Genomic DNA, 5537 nt, shown 5'->3' with positions numbered 1-5537 from the left:
GCATAAGGTTAAGAAAAAACGCACTTCGGCTCCTTCCTTCAGGCCTAGTTCGCACAGCTTGTACCCTCTCCGAGTATTGTTTGGTGCCTTAGTTATTAAAGCTTTTCAGAATTTTGTACTTTATTGGGAAATACAGGACTGTCTTTTGATGAATCGCATCAAAAAATAGTGTAAAAATTCTACTTTTTGGTTTTAGTCATGATCAGAACATCGTTCTGATAACCTCGAGGATACCTGTTAGGCTCAGGACCTCTTTCCTTTTGGATAAATCTGAAGACGCGTTTGTGAGTGCTTTCAACTAGGACTACCTTCTTGGCGCACAAACGCCCATTAAGAAACATCGGTGTCTTCCAACTTATCTCGGCCATTTTATGTAACGAGTCATTCCCTAGAAAGTCTTAAATATTGAGCTTTGTCTTAAAATACACACGAGTGATTGAATTATGGTATGAGATGTATCAAATAATTACGTATTCGATTTTAAACGTACTTTCATCAATATTCATGGATACGGATAGCCTTCACGTAGAAGAGTTATAACTGTTCCTTAGAACTATTTTTAACCGTAAATCCGTAGCTTTCATGTGTTCTGGAGGTTACCTACTTCTAAGGAATTTCTCCTTCGTCTGTGTACGTTTGAGGTCTACTCATACGAAACTATAGAGGCAGATGGTGTCACTAATCGCAATAATGAGTAACGCATTTGCCTTTTAGTGCTTAATTTTTGGGACTTTAGTTTGAAATATCTGCAGCATGGCCGAAGTACGAGGATTGATATTTGTTTTTATTGTGCCTTGATTTTTTTGCCTTGTTCAAATTCGGCTGGGATAAGCGGTGTTTTTACAATCCTTCTCCGTGGTGTGATTGAAATCCTTAGCTGATAGAACGACTGCTTTACCTGGTGTTTGCCTTCTGCGATTTTACATGTCGGCTGGATATGGTTTTTCTAACAGCAATTGATACATTTAGCATTCCCACATTCGGACACACAGATTCGGGCTGTAATCAGTTTCTGTGCAATTACAATAACGAATTCCTATTGAATCCTAGCGAGAGCTAACATATCGCAAAGCTTTTTCGATGGTTTAACAAACCGATGTCCGTATGCCTCAAACGGCAGAGTTTCCTTCTTTTAAACAAGTGGCTATTTTTTTTTGCCTAGAGGATCTTTTTCGGCAGATATTTGGGTAAGAAGAAATAGTTTTATGTGAATGCGTGATCTGAAGTCAGCCTGTTGTCTTTAAGATTAACCGAAAATTTTGTACATATTATGTCGTTACAAGCATAAAAATAGGGATGAAATTTTTATCTCTAATAACTGTTGCAGATAAATATTTATTCGGAATGTATATGTTTAAGTTATATGTCGCATATATTCCTTACTGACCCCCCCCCCCCCCACTGTGTCACCAGCGTTACTGCTCGTTGCAGGATACAGGCACTGAAAAGCCTAAGCTTCTACAAAAAATGACCTTACAAGTGAGAAGTTGGTTTCCCCAAAAACAAGCTTTACTACAAACAGTCTCGAGGAGTCAACTTATCAGCCTGATCAGGGCAGATAAGTTCCATTTAACCCGACTAGCAATGCAGTTCAGGCCACTATTCTAAACAACAAAGGGCACAGCTGCTACAGCTGGTGGAGCAAGCGATCACGGCCACCTCTACCTGGACCTGAGAAACATTTCTACCCTGTAAAGGCCGTGCGTACTTTTCTCTGTATTAAACGCTGTAAAACAACAGCAACTGTGTTAAAGGCCAACAAGCCAAATATAAGGAGTGATCGTTTTTGGCATGGTGAACACACGATTTCAAAAAAAATCCTATTATTATGCCTATTATGATTATAATAATTTACGCATCTATGCTTATTGATGTCATTGGAAGAAATCTAAGATAATTCAATATTGTTTTTCAAAATTTGTCAGTTGATCTACGCACCAGCGGGTAAGAAATTTAAATTCATAGTTTACGTTCTTTCTGCTCTAGTTAAGAGGCGTCGTTTCTGTTCTAAAAAAAGGTCCAGGTCGGAAATGCCTCTAAGAGAGATGATTTATGAGACCTCATTTCTAATTCTCGAGCAAAAACGAAAGTCGTGTTACGCATGATCAGGGCCAAAAACTTCTTTGACAACAGTACCAAGTATGCCTGAATGGATATGAGACGCTCGTCTGCCTTGTGACTAGACCTTATCAGAGCTGTAGCCCTATGCAAAAAAAGAATGAATCGCTCCTACTCAATGGTTATCTTTTATTTTCACGGCTGATACGTTATGAACGAATCCCTGTAACCAACTATGTCTCAACGACTGTTCGCTCTCGACAGAAAGACATTTGTGAATAACTTCAGAGTACACTTTCTGGATCAGCGAGTTGCGAGGTCAATAGTGAAGTCTATCTCTAAAATCTAAAAAGTTCTAATGCACAATTCATGTTTTTAGCAAACAGGCTAAAATCAATTCTTATCATATCAAGCCTTGCTATCTTAATCGTTCTCATGAGCGTCAGCTCTAACGGAGCCTATATATATATTTCGCGTAAAATGTATCTGAATGAAATCTAACTCGTTCAATAAATAATTATGTTACATTATACCGTAAGTTACGAAGCCCCTACGAACGAGATGCAAAATTGGATCTTTCAAAATTAAGGTGCACCTTTGCAATACTTCAATCCTTGTCGAAACCGTTAGCTGAGTTTCTACATATTGCGCAAGTGCTGACGGCTAATTTGTACGGTTAGGTAAAATAACGCTCTGTTAAGAACTCACAAAAGACTAAACTTGCTTCTGTGTTCATTCTCCTAGCCCTCAATGGATGTGCGTAATATCTAGCTGCCGTATGATTTGGTTCTAACTTTGATGTGTTCCTGTAAAGCCGATCCGTACGGGGCGTTTATCGTCAACGGCCATTGTTACTCGTAGTCAGGACAACGTATTCGGACGGTTTGCTTACTACTGTTCCGTTTTATGCTGTCGTCAGCAAAATAGACATTAATGGCCGACGTGCCTTCAATGGAAGTGATTATGTCTAGGCACGCTTCGTGCTCAGATACGTGAAACCGTCCAATATAGCATACTGAGCAACTAAAATAATTGCGATTCAGAATGGAATATCCCAGTGGGCTGCAAGGGCATTCAATTAAAGTAACAGGCTGGCGATCGGTACTTCGATTGAGACGTATGCTCTTTACATACGCGTATGTATTTTGACCGCACGACGTCCATACGTGTTCGAACGGGCCTATTTCGTCCAAAATAGCTTCCTGAAAAAATAAATCTCTGTCCAAGTTCAAAAAAGCTACCGAAGCTTTAAAAAAACTTTGTATGAATTTTTCTAACAGGTTGCATTCCTAGTAACGATTCCTCCTAAGCCTGCGGTACTAATAAAAAGTGGGGCCTCTCCTACATTTAAGACGTCCCCTGAATTGTCTTAGACGGAATTTATACCACACAAATTCGGTGATCAGACTACGCACGCACGAACGAACGAACCATTTAATCCATAATACATCGACTCCTTCCAGCGTTTCTATAGGTATCGGTACAAACGGGTTTTGAATAATCGCAGCTAGAGACTGGTACTACTCTATATGACGCCTATCAACAGCGATGCGCAGGTCATATTTATTGCCACCTAAACTTGGATCGAGGTTTATACTATCGATAACAGAATTCTTCCGCAAATTCTCATAGTAAATTTACCGGACGTACCTGCAAAGCAAGGTTATAAAGCCCTGCCCTCGTTTACAAAATGCCGTTCCTGCCACATACATAATTATAATAATGGTACACTTTATTCTGCAATAAAAAAGAAACAAAACATGAGCGATTATTGACACAAATTATGGCCCGTACGGCGAACAAAAACTTACTGCGCGTGCCTTTCTGCTTTTCCTCAAAATTTTCCATGTTTTATATATATATATATATATAGCCTATAAAGAAGCGCTCTGCTCTCCACTGATTTAGGCATGTTTGTTTCAAGCATTTTCGTACCGCTTTGCTGCGTTAGTTAAAATTTACCGTCATGCGTCTTAATATTAGGATAGTAAACAGCTTCTTGTATGCAACTTCTTCTCCTTCTGTATTTTCCTGATCCTGGCTTTGTTACGTATATTTTCCTCGTTGTGAAGCATGTACTATAACCTAACGAATGTATTTTTGACACAATCGTATGTACAGCTGAGAAATTTTTAAGAACAGACAGTGGTTACATTTCAATTAAATGAACACTGTATATTGGCCCACCCAGATCTTTGATAGCACACTGCGCTTCGCCAATACAATGATCATCTCGATGCCTAAAATATAACACGGCACATAGATAGTTTTTTGTTCAATTTTCCGTAAGCAGCGTGGAGGCACCTGGAGCAGAACAGAACAGATTCTTATCTACTCGTACACGAAAGTTTTTGTTCTTAGGGACAGTGCAACTCGGGTGACTAAGCCCTGTCCTATTTAGCATTTCGGTAAATTGTTGAATAATTTAAAATCATAATGGATACAAACTATCATGAAAACCGAATTATCCCGTGCCCTGAACAGTTGCATGTAGATTCTATAACCTTTTACATTTTATTGTTAAAGGTCGCACAGGATATTATACTTTCCAAGGATTTAGCGACAACTGTTTGTTGGATGGATCGCTTTTGTTACCACGATGGCGATTCGAAACAAGCTAATAACTACACCGTCCTCAAGCGAACGTCAAAAAATCAGACAGGGCTTTGCAAATGTATTTGTTAAGGACAAAAGCAGAAATTCCCCCAGGGGTTTGCCAGTTTTAAAATAGACGACACTGACTGTCGCCAACATACTTAACCATGTCCAGGATATTTGGAGCATCGACGAACGATGGGATCGGGTTGCGCGTCAATTAATTTCTTCAGCCAATGGAGACGCGGCCGAAAAAAAGTTACAACAAAAAATGTGTGCGGCATTATCGATCATCGCTCTTCCATCTCGTCTGCTAATAAAATTGAAACGACGTACCGCTGAACGTACCCCCGCATTGCAGGTACATTTTAGCTGTAGACAATGCAGCCTGTTTTCCCTGTTTCTACCGGTTTCTTCCCTGTCCAACATTTCCTATAGCTGATTCGAGAGAGTCAGTCCTGCTTCGAGTAATACGTTTAATTTTTGCTTGACCATCGTAATTTCAATTGGGATAACTGGTGTCTTGTAGACAGTTAGTGGCGAGCGCCCCTTACAAACACTTATTTACAAGTAGAGCAAAACTTCCATAACAAGTAGGAAACCTTTCGTTGTATATATTTTGATTCTGAATTGCTCAATAATTTGCCGAAACATCGGGTAGGACAAAGATTGATAAAGCTGTTCCTAAGAAATAAAAGATTTGGGTACAAATAGATAAGAATCTCTCATCTTATTCCTAGCTGCCGACAGGCAGCCTGCAGGACAAAATTCTCAGTTGTCGTCTGTACGTATAATACATGTACCTAGAAATATGTATACCAAAGTATACGCTGATGACGTAAAGATGTACACAGCAGCCAATGACGAGAGGCAACGACGACGAA

At 39.6% G+C, this 5537-nt stretch overlaps 1 long non-coding RNA gene across 2 annotated transcripts; it reads left to right on the top strand.

Annotated features, from left to right (window-relative positions):
• Positions 1 to 996: 996 nt before the first annotated feature.
• LOC111272434 (uncharacterized) lies at positions 997 to 5327 on the top strand. Of its 2 annotated transcripts, XR_002687509.2 has the most exons (3): positions 997 to 1187; positions 1414 to 1700; positions 4585 to 5327. It is a non-coding gene; the product is annotated as an uncharacterized LOC111272434 (long non-coding RNA). The 2 variants fall into 2 exon arrangements; XR_015315728.1 differs by lacking the exon at positions 4585 to 5327 and having other exon boundaries at positions 1414 to 1773.
• The last annotated feature ends 210 nt before the right edge of the window (positions 5328 to 5537 follow it).

The sequence above is a fragment of the Varroa jacobsoni genome, unplaced genomic scaffold (assembly GCF_002532875.2).
Source record: "Varroa jacobsoni isolate VJ856 unplaced genomic scaffold, vjacob_1.0 contig02243, whole genome shotgun sequence".
NCBI lineage: Eukaryota > Metazoa > Arthropoda > Arachnida > Mesostigmata > Varroidae > Varroa > Varroa jacobsoni.
The sequence above is the reverse complement of the archived record's forward strand: the minus strand, read 5'-3'. Positions and strand labels throughout refer to the sequence as shown.